Source organism: Lissotriton helveticus, chromosome 1_1 (genome assembly GCF_964261635.1).
Source record: "Lissotriton helveticus chromosome 1_1, aLisHel1.1, whole genome shotgun sequence".
Lineage (NCBI taxonomy): Eukaryota > Metazoa > Chordata > Amphibia > Caudata > Salamandridae > Lissotriton > Lissotriton helveticus.
The window spans coordinates 448,538,365-448,563,537 of NC_136057.1; the positions used below are offsets into that span (position 1 = coordinate 448,538,365).

At 43.2% G+C, this 25,173-nt stretch overlaps 1 protein-coding gene across 1 annotated transcript in view; it reads right to left on the minus strand.

The window, feature by feature from the left end:
- NUP50 (nucleoporin 50) overlaps positions 1 to 25,173 on the minus strand; it is a 129,428-nt gene that overhangs the window by 55,603 nt on the left and 48,652 nt on the right. The window lies entirely within an intron of this gene.

Below are 25,173 nucleotides of genomic sequence, written 5' to 3' on the forward strand. Positions count from 1 at the left end.
CGCTCCCGCCTAGCTTTTCCAGTCAAGGCCCGACAGTCGACGCAGGACTCCACGTCGTGGTCCGCGCCCAGACACCGGAGGCAGAGTCGATGGTGGTCGGTGACCGACATCATGCGGTCGCACTCGTCGCAACTCTTAAATCCTGGCATCCTACCGGCACCGTAGAAAGATTTAGTTTTACAAACACTTGGTCAAAAGACCGGAGTACTGCTCTTCGGATCTGCGCTAACTGGCGCGGAAAAAAGAAGAACCGACGTCAGCGCGCGGAGGCGGCGTCTATATACTCCAGCGACGTCATCACGGCGCACGACGCCGACGACGCGGAGCCGCAGGGGACGCCTGCAGACGACGCCTACCGACGCGCAGGGGTACTGCTACGCAAAAGTTTCCGGATCCAGACTGACGCCTGGGGATATTCTAAGGTAAGGAATCTAATACTAACCTGTTTCTTTCAGATGCCTTTGGCGTGACCCGGTGGTCTGTAAATTAGTACCCCCTTTAGAATGTAGCTTTGGTCCACCGCAAGCGTGAAAGACCCTGCCTCACAATCGGGCAGGCTATCTTCCAGCGTGCAGTGGACGTTGTGTTTATAAATAATTGCAATACCGCCCCCCCCTGCCACCTCTCCAGATAGCTAATCGCATAGCCCGTGGGAACGGCTTCTATAATATCCAGGGCCGACTCCTCATCCAGCCAGGTCTCTGTAAGAAACAGAACGTCAATCTGGTAGTCAACCAGTTGGTTGTAGACTTCCAATCTATGTTTCCTCAGGGACCGGCAGTTCACTAAGCAGCACTTGAGTTCACTGGTCATCCCCTCGTCCTCCCCACTTCCACCGAGGGTGAATGAGCAAAATCTGCAGCTTCCCCTTTTGCTGTTGCTCACCATACTATGTTTGCAACAGTCCATATTGTGGGTGCGCAACTCATGAAGTTCTTGGGATCCATACTGAAATTTTATTCTGCCCCAAGCAGGGGTTCGGGCCCCTGGCCCAGTCCAGCTGCGCGCAGACAGGCTTTCCTTTGGCGCGCCAGCGGCACGTCCGCTGCGCGGTCGCCTCTCAATAAATAGCTGCCTATTAGCGACTAGACCGCTAACCGACCCCCCGGAAGTGCCTGGCTCTCCACTAACTTACCAAGAGCATCAGCTCTGGTTTAAAGGCGCCCTACAATATCAAAATCACATTACCAGGCTCGGTCCACTAGGTAGACCAGGAGCAACATGGCCGGTACTAGCCAGCTATACACCACATCCTAACATTGAAAGAATGTCAGATGTAGAACGGTTAGCTCAGCTAAAACAATTATTTAAAATAAATAGACAATTGGTACAATATGTCACGCGGACTTTAACAGTCCAACCTGCTATTAGAATTCCACAGCACACCCCTCATCAGGGGAACACAAACAAAATCACACCAGACTATACAATCAGTCATTGGTAAATTGCCTGCAAAAAGGGAACAAATTCCCTTCTGGTTAGCTCAAAAGATCACTCAAATAGAGGCAGTATTTCCCGATAGTACACCTCATGAGAAACACAGGATTTTAACAATCTGTTCACCAATGGGGATCGCACCACACCTGGAGGACTGTGGCACTTGGGGTACAGTCTTTGCTGCAATCTACAGTACATGACATCCTTCTGGATGAAAAAGACTGGCCACCTAAATTTGTTAGGGAGTGCCCACATGGCGAAGAAATAATTATGCCAGCCTTCTCAAATCACATTCCTATTCATAAAAAATATACCTATGCCAGAAAATGGGCTGTGGCCCAGGCTCCAGCATTATATAAAAATCATGCGGGATGGGATGAGGATTCTCCTCACCATAGGATCCAGTTAAAAAAAAAAATTTAACCTAATGCTCAGAGGCAGTATCCAGTTAAGCAGAAGCTAAACAGGTCAGGGAGATCTTAGATCAACTTGAATACCAAGGGGTGATTGAAACATGCACCTCGTCGATGAACAATCCTTTGTTTCATGTTTCCAAACCGGACAATACATATCGTCTAGTTTTGGACTACAGACATTTAAACTCTTGTTGTAAAACCTTTGCAGTACAAAATGCACACAGTGCAGCACTGATGAATAACCGTGCGCAAAAAATATAAAACTACATTAGACATTTTTAACGGTTTCTTCGGTCAAAACATTGCACCAGAAAGCAGGTATTTGACCGCTTTCTCAATAATGGGGACACAACTACACTTTTGTCGTCTCCCCCAGGATTCAAGAACAGTCCTGGATTATTTTCAGCCAGAGTAACAGAGTTACTACAAACGTATGATGATGAGGCATGGTCTTATGTCGTTGACATCTTACAGATGATGATGATGATGATGATTTGGAAAGGCACTTGAACAGGGTGAACACCATAATACTTGGATTTGCCTCCGAAGGGTATAAATTCAACTTTGAAAAATCAAGAATTGCCCACCTCAACGTCCTATTCTTGGGATACAAACTTTCAAGTGAAGGCAAAAGCCTAGCAGCAAACTTTTTAGAAAAATGTGCGGTGCTCCAACCTCCAAAAACGCTGAAAAACTTGGTCAATTCTAGGATTCCTAAACTTCAGAAGAACTTACATTTTGAATTGCGCAGAAAGGGTTAAACATCTCTATGAACTAATAAAACCTGAATTCAAACCAACTAATTGGACTCAAAAACAAACAGAAAATTTGCGTTCAGTACAAATAGATATGTTGGCAACAAAACACTTACAAACACGTGACAATATACGCAACCTTGTAATCCGAATCATCCTAGGGAGATGCGGATTCACATACCTAACCTTTAATGAAGGTGAAAAGGTACCAATAGCTTACAAATCACACTTGTACACACAAGCTGAAATGAAATTCACTCCAACAGAAAACATTCTGACAGCGGTTCAAACTGCAGTAGCAAAAGAGCCCTCGCACAGGGAAAACGCATAATGGTCGTTACACCAGTACTAGCCTTGGAGGCAGTGACAAAAGCAAGCATTCCGAATCCAAAGGCTTTACATCCAAGATGGATACAATGGGTTAAGTATCTTGCTGCAACAGACGTTGAATACGTTTTTGATCCCTACTTGAAAACTCAAGAATTTTTATAATACAAACAAGAATGTCCTCTGCACACTGAGATTCTGCCTCTAGAACATTACGGATGTATAATTTATACAGACTGATCAGCACAGCCCGCTATTGGGGGAAAACAAGCTTATAGTGCTTCGTGCGCGGTTGTTAAAGGTCGCTGGCACGATGGTAAATTCCGACCTATGGTCACAAAAACTCAATCTCTAGGAGACTGTATAGCTCAGCGAGCTGAACTCCAAACTTTCAAAATGGCGCTTGAAAATATCGATCGCGAATTCCCCACACTCTTAGTGTGCGATTCGTATTACTGAGTCCAGTCTTACAATGAAGATCTGCAGAACTGGGTTCAAAATGGCTTTAAAGACGCAAAAGGTGGCACAATCAAGCATAAAATGCTTTGGGAACAAGTAGTTCTTTTGCAGAAAGAACTACAAAAGACTCACGTGATCCATACACTGAGTCATCAGCGTGATGGCGTTCACGTTGAAGGGAATTAATTGGCTGATAAAGCCGCAAAGGCAGCGGTGCAAACGGCTTCCGTAGCTACAATCAATCATTCGAAAACAACGATAGACAGTGAAACCATGCTCGCTGTCAATGCCACGAGCAAAGGCAGCGGAGCCACGTTCCCTCTAAATTATCCACTCAAATATACATACATAATTGCTGCAAACTCTGTTCCTTTTGCTCCAATCCCTCGAGTGGGGATACGGTAATTCCAAACAGGAACCGGAGAGTTGCTCGGATTCATGAAGCACATATGGGAGAGGGTCTGATACATCAAGGGATCTCTAAATCTCTATTAGAATTAGAAGAGATGTACTGGTGGCCAGGGATCAAAGCTCACGTATACGAATTCGGAATTATTTGCGATGACTGTTACAAATACCACAGCTTTGAACACCACCAGATTCCTGACTACAGCATAGCCAGCCCAGTACAGACACCACTGTTAGACAGCATAAGGCTATCTAATTGTTGACGTCCGAATGGACTGTTGCAGTCCCACAAATATTAAGACAAGATTCATTTGGATGTGGCCTCAGAGCTCGGCTGACGCCCGAACTGTTACAAAAGATTTGAGAGTCTTTATCGGCACATACGCAATCGGCACGCTACATTCTGACCAGGATCCTGCTTTTAGCTCTCGAGCTTACAAGGAGGCCATGGCCAAACTGGGCGATGCATTGCGGTTTTCAAGTCCATTCCATCCTGAAGGAAATTCTGTAGTGGAAAGAAAAAGTCGTGACATAAAGCAATCTATAACAGCCAGGGTATTAGGCTCGGGTGGCAGGTGGGTCAAACATCTAATAAGTGTCCAACATAGTCTTAATAATCTGCCAAGAAATTCTCTGGGTGGAATCACTCCATATGAAATCCTTTTTGGTACTAGAATGTTGGTTGAAGATCTAGATTGTCACACTTCAGTGGTGGAACAAAAACCCTCTGATATCAAAGATCGTTTGGCTGTTTTACAGGACTTAAATGAAACAAGAAGTCTAAGCAATAACAGCGAAAAGCCAACGACCACTGAAGAAAAACCACCTGTCCCAGCAAGACCAGTCTGGATTCCAAAGGTTGGGGATCTAGTCGGGGAGAAAATAGCGGACAAGAAGAAATGTGGGTCTTCTTACAGAAATCCAGTACCTGTACTAGCAATCCATGGATCAAGAACAGTGCTACTGCCGCCCCTTGCTGGAAGAAAGAAGAACTGGTCTGTATTCATTGACCTGGTAAAACCACACCATGTGCACGATAATAAGTAGTAGGCCCAGTGGACTTCCAAGATGTAGCAGATGACCAAATCTTGCTGCCATCCAAGAGGTTCAAACTGAAAGACTCATCACCTTTGAAGATTCTAAAGTAAGAAAAGAAGGACTATGCAACAAAGCCATGGATCTTGTGCCTCTTGAAACCCAAATTACAGTTCGTCAAGAAACTCCAGTCTACAATGAAGTAGCATCTGACTATACAAAAATGTCAAGGGAACGAGCAACTCCAGCGATTTCAAATAATCCGGATGCAATACCAACTATTGACAGAACTGCCTCTGGCTATTTTATCAACTTTGATAACTTTTCTGAGGATCCCAGTGAACCTGAAACTACACCAGCAAATAAAACTTAAGGAAAAATTAACGGAACTTGGTCAAGAGCTTGCAAAAACATATCTGGTTTCACCATGGGTTGAATTTTGGATTGGGTTAGGTGTATTTTTTCTACTGCTATGGCTCATTCTTGTTTTAAATCTGGGAAAGCTGATAGATGGAAAACACATTAAAATGGACACAGCAAGTAAGAACATCAACTTTCTCCTGAAGCCACACAAATCATCTCATCGTGAACAACGAGACCGGTCATCAGTAAACATCACAACGGTTCCTCTACCCAGTGGAATAGCGCGGGATACAACTGATTATGGCATTTATGGCCCTGTCGAGCTGCTGAAAATTCCACACCAATGTAAGGTTTCCTTGAGTGATTTCATTTCACCCAGCTCATTTTCTGATGATTGGGATTTTGAAACGGTTAATAACATGACGGCAGACTTAGAAAGGTCAGCAAAATTTACAAAAACATGAATACTTAAAAGGTTCATCAAATGATGAAGAAATTTATAGTTTTAATCACTTTGGTCATTACTTGCATAAATCTGCAAATCCTAGAAATGTTTTAACTTATAATCAATGGGAACATTGTCAAACACCTCCAAAAAGTAGTTCTAAAACATTTCTTAGAACATTTCCATATTTCACAGGTTTTAATGTCACAAACCCAGAAAGTTTTTACTTTAAAAATGTGAATAAGACAGGCATGAAAAGTATGTTGACAAATACTAAACACATTTATTCTGCTGCCTTTTATGCTCAATTGTCCACCTTAGGCTTTGACTTTTGGAAAGACAACATTGAGACAAAAACGGTTTGGGGCACAAAAGACTGGCAGGTACAAGGTTTAGAAGCCTTGTTCAGAGCCTGCATCATCCCAGAACAAATTATATTTTTAAATGACACTGTTCAACAGACATCTAGTCTTGGCATTGCTAAAATAAAAGATTTAAACAAACCGTCCATACCTAAGCCCACACCTGATAGTGATTTAACTTCGGATGAGGAGGTAGACATAAATTATACATAAACAACAAAAGAGAATATCTGAGGGTCAAAAAGTGAAATACTGATGTGTGTAATGGTAGGTACAATGAAGTTAGGTTGGAAAAAAAGTGCAATAAGTGCTACAAAACAACACAATCCCACAGTTGGGAAAAAGTGCTTATCAGTTCCCAAACGGTTCCGCCCTAGTCATCATTTGGGCTCTCCTTACCCAGGAGAAAGTTTTTTTTTGTGTGTGTATGAGTCACTTAATGTTGTTGTAACGATTGGACTCAATATAGATGATACATTAATTATGTGATGGGTGGAACCAAGATGGTTATAGTTGTAGAATAACAGAATATCCACCTGCAAGTAGGGACCCTACTTGCAGGTGGATATTCTGTTAAATCTGCCAGTTGATTCTCATCTATACATTTTAATATTGGGAGAGTTGAGAGAAACCATTAAAATTAACTTCCTTCTATTCATCTCTACCTAATTTTAATGCACTTCACGTTTATTCACATTCAAGCACTGCAAAACAGTTACCCATATTTACTACAACTATAACCATCTTGGTTCCACCCATCACATAATTAATGTATCATCTATATTGAGTCCAATTGTTACAACAACATTAAGTGACTCATACACACACACACACACAAAAACAAAAAACAAAAAACTTTCTCCTGGGTAAGGAGAGCCCAAATGATGACTAGGGCGGAACCGTTTGGGAACTGATGGGCACTTTTTCCCAACTGTGGGATTGTGTTGCTTTGTAGCACTTATTGCACTTTTTTCCAACCTAACTTCATTGTACCTACCATTACACACATCAGTATTTCACTTTTTGACCCTCAGATATTCTCTTTTGTTGTTTATGCATAGTACTGGGGCACATATCTAACAGGGTCGTTAATCTAGCCTCTGGACCCTCTTTCTAAATGTTTGTTTCTTGGTAGACAAATTATATTCTACAACAAAAGAGAACAAATCCGGATTGGAAAAAATTGTTAATCAGGCCACCAGACACGAATAACTGTCAAGATAGAGTCCTGAACAAGACAAGGGTTCACAGTAACTCGGCCAGATCCAAGATATATCCAAAGACAACATTCAGGGATAATAACTTACAGTGTAGGAAAACTGTGCCTTGAGTGGATACAAAAATCCGCACATAAGATATAACACTTAACTTTACTTAAAGATGGCGTTGATTTAAGAGACTTCTTACAAGGACCTCGTAATCCACGTCAAACGTGTCATATATGCTGGTATATACCCTGCATGCAATGAAGCATGGAAAGTCACGCAAATTTAAACAGCTGAAAGAATACGAGAAATTGATCGTAGTAACTTAGAGAAATCACTCTGTAGTTGACAATGGGTTAACAACTCCTGTCATCCAGAATATATTCTTTGGACAGCATTGTATCCTCTGCCATAGATATAATGGAACAGGACTTGCTGATGTTACAACATGGCCAGTCTCAATTACGTTCTATAGTACTGTTAGGCTGGACGTTGCAAAACCTTTGTTCTGGCTATGTGCCTTGGCGTTTAACCAACACTAAGTCATTGTTTACTGTGTTTAACCTTACAGATAAACAAATCTCGTTGGCACAGAGGGGAGCAGACTATATGGTGCTGAGCATAGAAAAACTGGAGCGATTACCATTGACTGTTTCTGAGAAACCCTCAGTTGAATGGATAATACATGGCACCATCACAATACAAGTGACGACTTTCCAGTTTCAATATTGCTTAAAACACATAACAGCAGGCCTGTATGAAAGGTTGGATAAAGAATACATTAAGTCGACCTGGGATTTACCATACACACACAAAAGTTGGAGTGGGGGAAAGGAGGTATTTCTTAGTGGTAAAAATTGTGAAAACTCACTAAGCGGGACACTATTGTGTCAAGGTATTTATTTACACGGAGCCTGCGAGGGTTCTTCCAATAACCTTTCTTGCCACCTGCAAGGTTCGCCCACAGTGGTGATCGATCCAATTTTTAGGCAGCTTTCCAATGTTAGTTACATTATGTTAAATAATCACAGCTCTTGTGGAATGATGCCAGGAATAGGCTATCTCGTTAGTGTGTCAACCAGGGTCACTTGTTGTATGCAAGTATTGTTTCCTAAAACCAAGACTGACGGGGAGTCGCCACTATGGCCTTCACTGAACATATCTTCTATACGAATTGATACTTTAAGCAGAATGAAAGCCATTCTTTTGAAAAAAAACTGTGCCACTGACCTCGTCCAGAGATGTATGATCTGCAAGTTGCAAGGTCCTCTGCAGAGATACATGCATTATTATCAACAAACTGCCCAATACATTTCGCAGAAATGTTAGGTCGTATCTTTAACATGTCTGATACCAGCGGTATTGCACATGTATTTAAGACGATTTTTTCTGGACTGTTAGCACCTTTTGAAGCAGTCCTGGGCATTTTTCCTAACTTCGTACACTCTGTGTTCAGCGGCGTGCCTCTCATTTTGGGACTCGTAGCAGGGATCTTATTTTTATTCCTCCTGCTCCGTTATGGCAAATACGGCCACCAGCGATACCCAAGTCAGCATAGAAAATGCGCTCCAGGCCATGAGGTATCGTGAACGCATAACACAGATCCTTGGTTTGGCTCGTTTGAGAGATCTGAATACCACATGGTTCCTGTCATTCAGACCAATCTGGCAAGTTTGTATCTTACCTGTTCTACGATGCCTGCTTTGTGGAGAGGAATGCGTGTTGGATATCTGTCTAACACTACCATTGGTTATGCCAACGGATGCGGACGCTTTACTGGGTCCGGTAACGGCTCATGTGTTGTTGTGTTGCCCCCAAAGGCTACCAATCCTGATGACAGCATTCATTGAGATCTCACTGGCAAATCCAACTGGAGGTGAGATACGCAGACCAACAGGCACACAGGTACCATCTGCTATGAACATTGCTAACGCGGCTGACGCTGACGGCGATACTTCACATCTGTGCACAATTGACCTTCTTAATGAAGTGGTCGAACTTTCACCTACTATGGTAGACGATTTCCTTGCCAGCCTTGATGACAATGTTTTCTCCCGACACCGAGAATAATTTTTTTAAATTAGCACACAGCGTTCTTTTGGAACTCTGAAATTCGACCTTCACTTTTTCAAAACAAGAGCTTCCAAAGTTTGAAAATCTATTTTCCACTACAGATTTATTTGACCTTTTTCCAAAACAGACTGAACTTTGGCACAAAGTAATCTGCTTAAAGTAGAACTATTCTTAGAGAACAAGAATTCTTCGACTACTTCCTAGAAACAATATTGACCCAATACACAAATCAGACTAACTTATATACTCTGCTATGGGATGGTCTCAACCTTTTTTCTGTATTTGAGCCATTTCATAAATGTACATTTTGTGATTTATTCGGTTAGCATTATATAATATCATATGCTTACAATGAAATCATTGCCTTTACATGTGTACTGTACAAAATGCTCATTTTTTCTGTGGGCAACCATTTCAAATGCATTTTATATGATTTGGGGGGGGGGTTGTAAACACATGCTCTAGATTATATATTTTAGTGCTTGAACTTAGATGAACATGATAACGTGGAGTGGGTGTTATGTATCATTTTAGGACCCTATTGTAATTTTCCAGATTCATGCCCATAAATAGGTATAAATCACCATATCCGTATATATAGGCATAGAAATCATAACCATATTTAGGCATAGCTCATGCAGTCCAAATACGGCAGGGATACTTCCACTAGTTCCGAAAATCTACTACAATTTCTTGGAAAACTGCTTCAACAGCTAGGGATTTTCCCTTGCTCAAGAACTGACCTGTCCAAGAACTCATGGAGTTTTCAAAGAACTGGGACTCGTTGATGACGTTATTATGTCCACCTTTACGTCAAACTCGGCAACTTCAAGGTATAAATATGCCCACACTTGCCTTAGCAAACACACAGTGGTTTGGAGCAGTTCGACTATCTACTTAACCGACGCATCCTGCGACAGCAAGTGCCGAAGGAAGCCGACCCTCCAGCAGACGCACTGAGAGAGACGCTGTCTTTTCTCCTGCCGAGAAATCCAGCTCCAGTGTTTCCAGGCTACCCTTGCGGGTTGCTGGGAAATCGAGTCCTGAGCCTGACCTTCTCCATTCTAAAGTAAGGTACGGAGCGGATTAGACCCTAAGAGAAATCTTGGACAGATTCTTGGCAAAAGAATACTACATTTATGCTACACCTCACTTACTTCTTCCCTCATACTAAGCTTAGGTTAGGTACACCGGGGTAGGCGTATTTTAGAAGCACCAGTTGAGTACATTTAGCCTCTGTTATTTATGTATGTATTTATCGATGGTTTAGGAACCGTACAATGCTCTTACAGTTTTATTTTATTCTACATTTATACAATATGCGTTATTTGTTACAACCAGTTTTACGATTGTAGCAGTTCATTTCTTATGCTAGAGAAAGAAGACTGTTCAATAAATGCTTTTATTGAAAACGCCCGCCTATCTATTGCTCTTCACCTCTGGTGAAACGAAGCATGCACGATTGACTGAGTGAAATATCTATCTATTGTTTCCACGACTCTAATGATCAGTTTTATCTTGGGTGAACAAAGTCGTCATATTAATGCAGTTGTCAGAAAGTAATCCTTTCTTGTGAATTCGAGAAAGTTTCTAGTGACCTTTGAGCTAGCTGGCACTCACAATTAAGTCTAATATATTCGATAGAGACCTAGTCGCCCTCTGTCCTACGTCTAAACTATAGGATATATTATTCCAATGCGCAGAGCCTATTGGGAATATAGGAACTACACTACATTACCACACTGCAGCAACCCCTTCTAGTTCAGGAAGAGGGGAACGGCAATCTAGTTATTTTGGTCTCCATTTTATTTACCGAACTGGACTTACTCTCCTCACCCATCACCCATGCCATCAGTTTTTGTGCCTGGGTATTAATGTTGAGCTAGGGTTATGAATAATTAATAGAGAATATATTTATGTTGCTTGAGCTGGGGACTTTAATGCCCATTTATGCTGTTTTCCCTCAAAGGTGGTCTGTGAAATAGAGGATAATCGGACATCTCTCATTTTGTATTAACTTATGTGACAAGGTAGTAAATCATTTTTAGTCATTTATTTAATTTTGCTGTAGACATATGTTGCACAACACCTAAACCCATTCTTATGGTAGAGGGATCACAAGAACAATTGATCAAATGTTGGAGTCAGTGGCTGCACAGTCATTCCAAATTTCCTGAGCTATCATAACCAGATTGTGGTAGAACTATGTATAGCTCTTATCAAGGCTAATGACCCTGAACTACTGGAAAATGAGGAGACTGTCAGGCCTAATAGAGTCCTAATGCAATGATCTGGACTCAATCTCACAAAGTTCCCATCAACATTAGTTCTCCTCACAATAAATGCTATTTTGACATGTCTTGAGGATAATGTGAGTGTGGCCAGGATCAGAGCTTCTTCTATATCAGTTTATGCGTCTTATCAAAGACCAGTTCAATAAATGCAAAGATGTTAGTAAGAGTCAATTGTGAGGTTGGCTTGATCTAACTTGTAGACTGGCACATAAACATTTAAAGGATGCCTTGAATTTAATTCCAAGGCATAAAGTCCTGGTCTCAACTTGCACATCAAGGTATAAATGAGCATTACAAACCGGGAAAATAAATATCAGAGCTTAATGTGGAAGAACTTAGTTAGGGCAAGCATTTTCAAAGACAATACATTATTTCTCTGTATTTTGCAGAGTGAACAGCACCTTCATGGATTTATACTAGCAATGCTCTGGGTTAAACATTATAGCAATATCTTGATCCCAGCAAAGATGGGAATGACACAATAGCACGCCAAAGCATAGGTTTAGGCGTAGAAACAAGGTGCATACTGTTTCAACTACCTGAAGAGCAGCCTTGGGAAGGAGGCAGGTCCAGATGTGTACCTTTGGACATTTATAAGAAAAGGACAAGTCTGGGCACTGATCTAACCAATGTCTTAATGTCTGTAGGGGGTGGAGACTTTCCTTCTACTTGGTTCAAATCAATAATAATCCCCATTTTTTAAGGGAGATACAGACCCAATAAGTAATCGCTTGACTGACTCCTTGGTGGACTTGGCCCTTTTTCCAGGGTCATCCCTAAACTGTTTGCCTTCTTCCTGTATTTTGTCTGACCTGTTTTGGTCGGTTTTATGACTCTGGGCACTTTAGCATTGCTAATCAGTGCTAAATTGATGTATGGATTAGTGACTCCATGATTGGCTTATTTGATTTACTGTCAGACCCTAGTACAGTGCACTGTGGGTGCCCAGGGCTGGTAAATCAAATGCCGCTGGCGGGCTTGCAGCACTGGTTGTGCCACCCAAAGAAGCAGCCTGTAAAGTGTGTCTTAGGTCTGCCATTGCAGAGCCTGTGTGCAGTCTGGTACTTCCATGTTGACTGGGCAAGTGCACCCACTTGCCAGTCCCTAACCCTTCCCTTTTCTGCATATTAGTCACCCCTATGGTAGGCCCAATGGCAGGGTGCATTGTAGGTAAAAGGTAGGACATGCCCTGATGTGTGTGGCATGTCTAGATAGTGAATTACAGCCATTGTCGTTTTTTCACTATAGCAAGGCTACCTGTTCCCCAAAGGCCAGAATGGGCAATTTGAATAATCCTAACTGACTCTGCGAACTAGGTAGAAATTAGAGTTTAGAATGCCATAACTCAGAATGATAAATTACATATTTTAGTGAAGTTGGTTTTAACATTATGTGTTTGAAAATACCACTTTTAGAAAGTGGGTATTTTCGTGCCTAACTATTCAAGCCTGTCTCTGCTAGGTTGTGTAATCCTTGTCTGGAGTTTGAGTGACATGGGCTGGGGGATTCCAAGAGACAGGGTGAGTCAGCACAGGGCTGAATAGAGCCATCTGCATGTAGATGGGTGGGAGGAGTTGCACCTGGGACCTGAATATGGATGTGCCTGCCTTCCACAATGCTGGCTCCTCCTCCTGTGGTGCGTCTGATGTCCCTGGCACACACCCTAAAAGGAAAGGAGTAGTCTTGTCAATAAAGTACTCCAGGACTGCACAGAACTGGTTTGGACTAGGCACAGACACTCTCTGCCTCCAGAGACAAAGGATTTGCTAGTATAAATATGGGGACACAGACCCCAGAACTTTAGATCACTTTTGGGAAACAAGAAGAACCTTTGCTGAGGAGAGGAACCAGAGAAACTGAAGAGACTTTCCCTAAGCTGAGTGTTGTTTGGGGGGGGATTGGCCTGCAGTGGTTGCCCGACTGCCAAAGAAAGGATAAAGGACTTTGTGCTACTTTAAAATCAACTTGTAAAGGATCTCCTCAGGCTTGAGATAGAGCTTGCCTCCTGCTGAAGTCTCAGGGACAACAGACTTCACCAACCAGCTCCCCTGCCTTCCCTTGCTGGGAATTGAAGTGCCTGCTGTTGAGCTGGGCCTTCTGTTAGACTGCGTGTCGCAGGGAGCTGGAAGTGCAACTCAGGACGAAGAAGCGTGTCGCCGCCGCAGCCGTTGTCATCGCATCACAGGACAAGAGTGTCGCTGTCGCAGCAGACGCAGTCGCATCGCCGGAGAAGCGTGCCGTCGCTGTCACAATCGCATCACCCGAACCGCCTCGCATCACCAGGAGCAGAGTGTCGATGACGCGTCGCGGCTCAGAAGAATCATTGAGTCGCCGCACCGCCTTCGGACGTGCACGCATCGTTGTCGCATCAAGACGAGGACACCATTTTGCTTCATTGCACCGGATCTTCATCGCATCACAGCGTTGCGGGCTGCATCGTTATGGAAGCGCAGTAAGAAACCAACGCATAAGCAAAAGTATGATGCTGTGGGACCAATTTGATGCAAAAATCCTCAAACAGGTTTATAAATTACCTATCTGACCCTATTTCTTATTCTAGATTAAATCTCTACAATTCTAATAAGTCAGTTGCCGGCCATTACCTCAATAAACAAATTGTATTCACCGGATATGTCTTCCTTTTTTGAAATTTTATTTTATTATCAAATATTTTGTATATTAATTTTTTACTTCACTTTTTTTTTTTATATAGTATAAACTTATATATTACACTATTTACAAACCAATACAGTCAACATACACAAATATCTACAAAGCATTGGAAATAATAGGTTAAGCATTCACTCATTTCTTATAGCCCCTACTGTTTAGATGGATTCTCTATCCCCTATTATCAAAAGAGCATTCCTAATTAAACAGGTACACCTTATCACCGCAGTATTTGAGAGATCCTTATTTGATCCTTATTCTTTAGCCACTGCTGATTATTATTTGTCGATGAATATCAATTCATAGGGTGTCCATATCCAAATTGTCGATGCGTTTCAGCCCATTAACTTGCGGGCCTCATTAGGACTAGGGCTTTTATATAGGCATAACAAGTATGCTGTACCTATTCCTTTGTGAGAAATTTCCACAGATTATTGCCTTATGTGGAGGCTATCCACATGAATTAGGGCGTAGCCTTTAGAATGCACTGCCTTCATCAGTATAAACAAATATGTACCACGCGAGGAGGCTTCAAGTATTTCGTCCCTGCCTTCTTTGCCACAATCAATCTCCCGGGAATATGTTCTTTAATATGCATCACCCGGAGGCTGCCGAAATTCTTGAGTCGTCTGCTGCTCCCACGGGCTGTCGCACAGACGCCATTCCACACTTCTGCATCACCTCCCCACGTGGAGATGAACCTACGCATCCCCTACGCAGCAGTAGGGACCTGACGCCTCACCGTTCTTGCGTGTAAAAAACAGACACATCACCTTCACTGAAACACTTTCGTTGTATAGCGTTACGCATATAAAGGTACATTGAACTTAAAGTGTCCCATTTTACATCTAAAGAGAACTAAGCTAATTCAACCATTTTATAGTACAGTATGGTGGATTTTTGTCTTTTGGTCTTGTATTAGGTCTATATAAAAATACTTATTTTTATACTACAACTTGGGTGGTGTCCATCTGTAGTGTTGTTACTGTATGTGTTCACAAATGCTTTACACACTGTCTCGGAGATAAGCCTGCCTGCTCGTGCCATCCTACCAAGGGGATGAGCAGGGGTTATTTTCGGAGTGTACCCCCTTACCCTGACTAGTCGCATTGGTCCCTATTTGGCCAAATGTACCTACCTCTGCCAACTAGAGACGCCCCAAATCGAACACTCCTCAGTTAAATTGCTAGGAAGAATTTTACTAGAGTAATTGGAAGAATGGGCCAAGAAAGATTCTAGTTTTGGCCGACACAATTTGGGTTGAATCTTTTTATTGGAAAATACACCAGGGCCAAGAAGGGCTTTTTACATATTAGTTTTATTAACCTCATAAATGCATTAGACTGTGATTCACGCCAAACTGTGGCATACAAGAAGTACTTAGGAGTAGATGAAGCCATTATCAATCTCTTAAACCAACTGTATCAGAATGCCACTTCTAAAGTTAATTAAATGCCCAACAGGATGGTACAAATCCCTTTATGGTTGATAGCTGTATCAGTCAAGGGCGTTTCTGGCCCCCTTTATAATTTAAACCATTTGTAATAGTCTAGAAAAACTCCTAGCAAAAGAATGCTCCAACATGCCAATGGTTGGTATCGACACGATTCTCACCTTATATGGGAACAACCCTGTCCTGATGCCTAGAAGGGCTAATGGTTTACAAAAGATTTTAGATGCATTTACTTTTTTAGGGAACACTAAGATTTAAATTGAAAATTAAGCAAACCTTTTACAATGATCTGTTGTAAAGAAGTAGCCAAAATACGCCCTCATTCTATGAATGTTGTTGAGATCGCTAGAGTGAATATCATCTTATACTTGGGTATACAATTTGAATCCACAGGAAATTGTGTACTTAAGGAAAATAAGAACACAATTTCCCAAACCACAGTCACTATTTAGATTTGCAACTTAGCTGGGATCCAAACATACCAGAGTGATGTGTACTATTTATAAAACTATCAGCTGCAACTTATGATGCAGGTCTACGGGGTTATATTGAGGATGGCAAATTACAAAAGGAAGAATATTCCTTCTTAAAGTAAACTGGTAGCCGTTCCTCACAGTACTACTACTACTTAAATGTGTTATAAAGTAGTCGTGTTGGCGCATATGAAGACACCATAAAACATGACCTACATAGTTATGGCTTTCCGTCCGGTTTAAATCTGAGGCGACACTCATATTGGACGGTTTCTCCTTTCATTACGTTTTTTAATATTCTTTGGCTTGATTTTTTTTTTTTTAAACAACGTTACCATTTCTTGATGAATGTCTGTATTTTGAAGGTCCTTCTACTGTCAATTTATATTCTAAATTAAAATGTCTGCTAAATCAAGCCAAAGATGAATAGATCACAGAGAATCTAGAAAAGCTACAGTTTGTGGCCATTTAGTCATATCTTGTGACTGTCATACCATCATACTGACTTGTTTCAGATTAGACATTTTATTTGACTTTTTATGATTGATTTCCTGGAGACAGGTTAGTGGCACAGGAGCAACTTAATTTTCGCATGTGGTGGCTGTTCTAAACAAAGTACTTAACACTTTATTTTTCTGTAACTTGATAAAATCTATAGGTCATATTTTTTTAAAACATTACTACATTTTTACACACTATAGACTGCCACTTATTTTCCTGCAATCATTAGAATTATTGTCTACCTGTAGTGAGTTATGGAACGATGGCCATTTGATGGAGCTAATATACACTAATTGTAACCCTTAACTTGTGTATATGTGATCATTCCACTTTGTTTTTTTTATATAAAGATTTTATGTGTTTTATCGTATTTTTACACAATCTCTTTTATGGCTGGTGTCACAAATCGAATAAACATTAAGGATTAGTTACTTACCTGTAATTCTCTTCCAGGGGTATACTCATCAAAGTCATAAGCATTAGAATATTCCCGCCCATGCGCGGGACCCCGGAAACACTATATTATATGTGCCCCACATATATATAACCATATAGACATTTGAGGTGAGCAGATCTAGAGTGTCGCTGGTGTTGAGAGTGCTCTAACAGGGGCTGCTTTCCAGCTAAACTTGAGAACTACCCAGAGTTTTCTCCTTTTTTGCATAATTTATGCGTCACTATGCCTGAAAGGGTTTTGTTTTGACTTAATACTGGGTGCTCCCTTGTGTCTGGACAAAGCTATACCTCTATGAAGATCTCTAATTAGAGCGAAACACTGTCAGGGGTTGCTTTCTCATTTCAGGTTGGCTTGAGTTGGTATTTCACCAATTCAAAGCTGTAATATTGTGCCTGGAGTGATAAATGGCTTTTGTAATTGTACAGCTCAGCAAGGACAGCACTGTACTAGTCCTATGCTTAAAAACTTTGATAGAAAAACAGACATTTGAGGTGAGCAGATCTAGAGTGTCGCTGGTGTTGAGAGTGCTCTAACAGGGGCTGCTTTCCACCTAAACTTGAGAACTACCCAGAGTTCTCTCCTTTTTTTCATAATTTATGCGTCACTCTATGCCTGAAAGTTTTTTTTTTTGGATATATATAGATATATATATATATATATATATATATATATATATATATATATATAAATAAATAAGCAATAGCAGCCTACTAAACATCAGAGCTGAATCATGCTGTAAAGAATTTCCACCATACATGAAAAAACATGTATTAGAAACATGAGAAACAATAAAGTTTGTTTTAGTACTGTTTTAATGCTCAGAAAACAGTAGAAATTCTTATAAAACACTGAAAGCATAGGAAGCTCCCAGGCTGCATTGCAAATTCCCAGTCTAAAAAGACAGAAAACCTAACCTGCAGCTGAATGCAATAAACGGACACAGTGCCTTTAAGGCACCCATGACCCCCAGCTTCCCTTCATGCCTCAGGGGCGACAGTTAGGTCAGTTATTCTTTGCGGAGACTAAAAAAAAACATGAAACAATCAGGTTAACAATATCTCCAAGTTAAAGTAGTCCTTTGCCCGGGGAGGCGGGAGGGTTGCTTATGACTTTGATGAGGATACCCCTGGAAGAGAACTAGGATTACAGGTAAGTAACTAATCCTTCTCTTCCAGGGGATCCTCATCAATAGTCATAAGCATTAGAATAGAATAGCGAGCCTCACCTCATCTCCCTGCGGGCAAAGGATCAATAAAAAACAGTATATCATTGATAAGCTTAGACAAAACTAAGCTCGAACAGGCCGCAGGCTACCCAAATAGATTCCTCAAAGAGGCCTGCCCTACTTTAGTATTGATCCTGGAATCAGATTCTAGACAATAATTCCTTGTAAAGGTATTAACTGATCTCCAGGTTGCAGCCTTGCAAATCTCTGACATAGGGACATCATGTAGAAAAGCCACTGTGGCCGCTTTCCCCCTAGTAGAGTGTGGCTTAGGTGTCAACAATAAGGGCTTGCCCGCTAGCTGATAAGCCAATTTGATACAGGAGACGATCCATCTGGAGATGGATCGCTTGGCAGCTGGAAAACCAGTTCTCATGGAACCATAATTGACAAAAAGCTGATCCGTCTTCCTAATACTCTTAGTGTTTTCCAAATAAAATTTAGGCACTCTTGAGATCCAAAGATTGCAGCGACCGCTCAGCCGGGGTCGTAGGGTTTGGAAAAAAGGATGGAAGAGAAATAGACTGATTAATATGAAAATCAGACACAACCTTCGGTAAGAAAGATGGATGTGTCCTTAATACTACTATGTTGTGGTGGAAAACAGTGTAAGGCTCTTTTGTACACAACGCTTGGATTTCGCTTACTCTGTGCGCTGATGTGATAGCAACTAAGAAAGCGGCCTTCCAAGATAAATGTTGTAAGGTTGCTTTGTGGATGGGCTCAAAAGGAGCTCCCATCAACTTGGATAATACTAGGTTCAACTTCCAGGGAGGAGAAGGATTTCGAACAGGGGGTAGACTTTCTTTAACCCCTGGAGGAAGTCCTTGACCACTTGCATCTGGGAGAAAGACTTTTGGCTCGGTGATTTTCTATACGCCACAATGGCTGACAAGTGCACTCTAATGGAAGCATACTTCAAACCAGATGTTGCTGAGGAAAGAAGGTATGGAAGAATAACATCCTCCTGCCCTTTAGTAGGGTCAATATGATTCTCCCTACATCAAATAGAAAATCTCTTCCACTTGAACGCATATGACGCTCTTGTGGAAGGCCTCTTAGCTTACTTTAAAACGCGCATACAATCAGGAGGAAAATTCACATGTCCATACTGCAGGACTTCAGGAGCCATGCCGTTAAGTTCGGAGAGAGGAGGTTGGGATGTAGAATCCTCCCGCTCATCTTGCTCAACAGGTCCGGCCTGCAAGGTAGACGTCTGTGTGGACACACAGACAGATGAAGAAGATCCGGGTACCACCACTGCCGTGGCCAGTCCAGAGCTATTAGGTTCATCGCCATGTCCGATCTGAGGAGCTTGGAAACCACCTTCGGAATCAGAGACAGGGGAGGAAATGCGCAGGCAAATGTCCCTGACCAATCCATCAAGAGTGCATTCCCCTGCGTCCCTGGGCGGTGGAATCTGGACGCGAAGGCATGGCATTTTCTGTTTTTGTCGTCTGAAAACAAGTCTATAGTTGGACGAACCCAACAATGAAAAAGTTCTGCCACTACCTCGTCGTTTAGCACCCAGTCTGGCTGATCTCCAAAGTGCCTGCTGAGTGAGTCTGCCTTGGTGTTTAGCTCGCCTGGAAGGTGCACTGCTACCAGCGAGAGGTTCCGAGCGAGAAGACAGTGCCAGATCGCCTGGGACTCCAGAGCGAGAGGTCGTGATCGTGTGCCGCCTTGTTTGTTCCGGTTGAACATGGTGGTCGTATTGTCTGTCTGCACCAAAACAGAGTCGGCTTTGATTGCAGGGAGAAAGGCTTTGAGAGCGAGATGCATCACTCGGAACTCCAGCATGTTGATGTGGTAGGTCTGTTCTTGAGCCGACCACTGACCTTGTATTTGAAGGCAGCCCATGTGTGCCCCCCAGCCTTGAAGAGACGCGTCCGTCACTATTGACTGAGTCAGGAGAGGTTGGTGAAAAGGAACTCCCACCAACAGATTTTGAGGTAGAGTCCACCACTTGATGGAAATCCTCACTGCCTGGGAAAGACTGATCCGGTCTTCCCAGCGCCCTGTCGATTGGTCCCACTGGTCCTCCAGAGACGGTTGTAAAGGACGCATCCTCAGCCTGGCGTGTGGTATGAGGAAGATGCAGGACGCCATGGAACCCAGCAGGGAGGCTACCTGACGGACTGTTGGACTTCGGGTCTCAAGCAGAATCCTCCACTTCTGTTGCATCGAAAAAAGTCTCCCCTCCGAAGGAAACGCTCTTCCCAAGCTTGTGTCCAGAACGGAGCCTAGGTAGTGGATGGACTAGGTTGGCTGTTGGACTGACTTTTCCACGTTGACATGGAGGCCGAGCTTGTGCAATTGTTGCAGGCAAAGGCGAAAGGCGCTCTCTACTTGTGGAGGAGATGGACCTTTTAGGAGCCAGTCGTCTAGGTATGGATAGACAAAGAGCCCCTTTTTGTGAAGAAAAGCTGCCTCCACTGGCATGCATTTGGTGAAGACTCGAGGTGCCGATTTGAGCCCGAAGGGTAGCACCTTGTACCGGTAGTGTTTGTTGCCGACCACAAACCTCAGGAACTTTGGATGATGCAGTGCAATTGGAATATGAAAGTATGCATCTTGCAGATCCACCGAACACATCCAATCGCCTTCCTGCAGATGTGGACAGATTTGGTGAAAGGCCAACATGCGGAACTTCTCAGACTATGAACTTGTTTAGCAGACGAAGGTCTAGAATGGGACGGAACTTGTTCTCTTGATCCTTTTTGGGGACAAGAAAATATCTGGAGTAGACTCCCTTTCCTATTTGTGAGGGAGGTACTTCTTCTATAGCTTGTTTTTTTAAGAAGAACGTTTACCTCTTTCCATAGTAGATCTAACTGGTAAGGACGAGATTTCTTTGGAGGAATGTTTTTTGAGGGCGCACGGAAACGAAGCGTGTATCCATTGCGCAGTATATTCAGCACCCAACGATCTTTTGTGATGCTGCACCACTCTGCCAGATGTTGTGAAGCACTTCCTCCCACTGGAGTGGGCAACGGCGCCAGAGGAAGCCACTGCTCGATGTAGAGGATTGTTGTTGATGACCTTCTCTACCTCGGTTGGATTTTCCCCCTCGAAACTGGGTCTTGCCTTGATTCTTGTTTTGCGACCACTGAGGGGATTAAACCCGCTGTTTTGCCCCTTTGCCCTTGTTAGTCTTAAAACGGGGCTTGAACTCTTTTTTCTTTTCCAAACCGACTGCTTTGACTGTTTCTTGTTCGGCTTTCATTCTACTCATCTCTTCGTCAGTGTGTTCACCGAAGAGAGAGGAACCAGAAAAAGGAAGGTTTAAGATGCGTTGTTGTGCATCGGGCTTGAGGCCTGTCAGGCGCAACCAAGACGACCTTCTGGCGCAAATTCCATGGGCATATGAATGCGCAGCAAGAGTTGCGCCGTCCGCAGCCGTGCTAATCTTCTGGTTCGCTACCAGACAGCCTTCTGTCATTGTCTCTTCAAAGTCCTTCTGGTCTTCTATCGGCAGTTTGGACTTGAAATGCTCCATGGAGTCCCATAAGGCTCTATCATATCTACCCAACAGTGCAGCTGCACTGGAGACCTTCAGTGTAGAAGCGGCAGAGTTACAGACCTTACGACCCCACGAGTCCTGTGATCTGCTGTCCTTATCTGGCGGGACTGAGGAGGTAGCAGTGACCGAGTGTGTTTTTCGTGCTGCTGCTACGATCACTGAGTCTGCAGGAGGATCAATCTTGACAAAGACCGGGTCAGAGGTAGCTGGCTTGTTCTTTTTCTGGATGCGAGCCGGCACCGCTTTAATGGTCGCTGGAGCCCAGAATATGACTTTGACCGGGTCCATAATCCTTGGAACCAATGGCAGCAAAGGACGTGAAGAGTGTCTAAAAAAAAAATCACTGTCGTAGTGACTTGTGGAATAGACAGTTCAATGTTGAGCTTTTGAGCTCCTCTTTGCAGGACATCATGAAAAGTGTTGATGTCATCAACCGGTATGACCCTAGAAATAGGGCTATCCGAAAGTGTGGGAGAATGATCCCTCTTGGAAGATTGGGTAGAGGAGGTAGAAGAAGTAGAAGAAGTAGAAGAAGTAGATGTGTCCTCCTACTCCTGCGATGAGCACTGTGCCTCCCATCGCGTGATCTTCCTGAATGTTCCTCCCTTCTGGGGGAACGAGATCTAGTAGGTGATCTTTCAGCTTAAACCCTGTGCCTGGGAGGACTGAGTCTGTCCACTTCTTCCACTAGTCTCTGAAGCGGAGACCCGTGTGTGTAGGACTGGCGTATTCTTGCATCCGCCTCGTAGCTCCTGAATCCCGACAATGATCCATTGGCAGACTCCATCTAGGGGACAACCTCACATCTGCAGAAGAAGGGTCTCGCAAAGGTGACTTGCGGGCAGGGCTTCTAGACTTTGAGGCGGCTTGCCCAGACGAATGCGAGGATGAGTGGAAGGAGGCTGATTCAGTCATTAGAATCACCGACTACCCTCTGGATCTCCCTGACGCGGAGTTCCTCGACGTCGATCCAGCCCGCTCTTGTTGCCTCGACGTCGGTTCTGAAGTCGAATGCCTCGATGGCGAGCGATGCGAGGATCGGTGAGGTCTCGACGTAGAGCGGTGATGTGAAGCCGACAACATAGCCCTCTACGCCGAACGGCACTGGGGCGACGGCGGAGCAGTCAATCTCGACGTCGAGTGTCTACGCAGCGACGGCGGAGGGGTATTGGTCACCCTCGACGCCGAACGCCTACGAGACGTCGGAGATCTCCTAGACACTGATCGACGTCTGGTTGTTGACGGCAGAGGATTCTGGGCTCTCTGCGACGACGGAGGTGAGCCTCCCCTCGACGCCGAACGTTGTGACGACGAAGGGTCTCTGCTCCTCGACGCCGATCGTCGCCCGGTTGACGACGGCGGAGGTGTGATGGTCCTCGATGCCGATCGTCGCCGGGTTGACGACGGCGGAGGGGTCTTGGTCCCCGACGCCGATCGTCGCCGGGTTGACGACGGCGGAGGGGTATTTGTCCTCACCGCCGAGTTGACGATGGCGGAGGGTCTGTAATTCTAGACGACGACGTACCTGAATCCCTTTTTCTCGACGGCGAGCCCGCCGTCGAAGGTCGTTTTTTAGATGAATGACCCACCGGTAGTTCTCTCATCAGCGCCGAGCCCGACGCTGAAGCTGAAGGGTGTGAAGACTTATCCTTTGAAGGTGTTCTAGCCCTCTTGGAGCCTTCCTTACCGGAGACCTTCCTCTGAATGACCTTTGGGTTAGGCCATAGATGCAAATCCTCTCCCTGTCCTTCAGAGTTCTTCCTGACAGGGTTTTGCAGTGAGGACAGGCTTTTGGGTCATGATTTTCAGGTAGACAAAGAATACAGACTTCATGGCTGTCTGTCTTGGCCTTCTTGTTGCCACAAGAAGGGCAGTTGTCAAAAATGGAAGGCATTTCAAAGTAGAAAATACCCACTAAACTCAATAAAAGACAGATTCTTACTTGACAAGATGTAAAAAGTCAAAAAACTGTGAAAAGAGAAGAAAATATCTGTCAGAAAAAACAGAAATGAGTGGAGTCGTGTTGCCAGGATCCTTCCTGAAGGAGCCGGAAAGAACAACTGACCTGTCACCCCTGGGGCATGATGGGAAGTTGGGGGTCATGGGTGCCTTAAAGGCACGGTGTCAGTTTATTGCATTCAGCTGCAGGTTAGCTTTTCAGTCTTTTTAGACTGGGAATTTGCAATGCAGCCTGGGAGCTTCCTATGCTTTCAGTGTTTTATAAGAATTTCTACTGTTTGAGTATTAAAACAGTTCTAAAACAAACTTTATTGTGGTTTCTCATGTTTCTAATGCATGTTTTTTCATGTATGGTGGAAATTCTCTACAGCACGATTCAGCTCTGTTTAGTAGGCTGCTATTGTATATATATATATATATATATATATATATATATATATATATATATATATATATACACATATATATATATATATATATATATGGCACATATAATATAGTGTTTCCGGGGTCCCGCGCATGGGCGGGAATATTCTAATGCTAATGACTATTAATGAAGATCCCCTGGAAGAGAATTGATAATCATTTCAACTTTCATCTTCATAAAAAAAGATTTAATTACTAGAATTATTTTCTTGAAGCAGGATCCATCTGAATTTGCCAGTGGTAAGAAACCTGTTGCATAACAAGCAATAATGGTAGCATTCAGTTACTACTCATTAATTTTCTGGTTACAAATACTTAAAGTTAAAGACGGATAATAGACAAACCCAACCTACAGTTCTCACTGTGTCCCTTTGAAGTTATCCTATTTTAAGTACTAGAAAGTCTTACAAAAGTAGTTTCTCCCCTCCTGCTACAGGCTAACAAGCCGGGGAAGGAGTGGTTCAGAGCTGCATATGCAAAAGTGCACAAAGAAGCCAGAAATAGGTTAGCACCATTCTACTCTGCACAGCTATCTTTTGTTCATTTAGGACAGCATTATATACTGCATTCTTTTGAACTAGAAATTATCTCTGGGACTTTGAGAAGCTGGACCTCCATGTTACATAACTTGTAATTGGCAATAAAACCAACACCCAGCCACTGTTGCGCATGTCCGACATGAGATTACTGGATGCACTTTCTCTGCCACAAAGGCAGGTACTGAAATTGCCTGCAGCAGCTACGAGTCAAAATTTTAACCAGTGACAAGTTCCAAACCTTTGCTTGGTCGAAGTGCAAATATTACAAGCAAGGTGCCACGAGGACATATGGGAAGGCATTGGAGTTTCTGTATAAGAGTGAGCATACATTATGGTACGGGTTTAGATTACTTCCTTCAAAGCTTCAT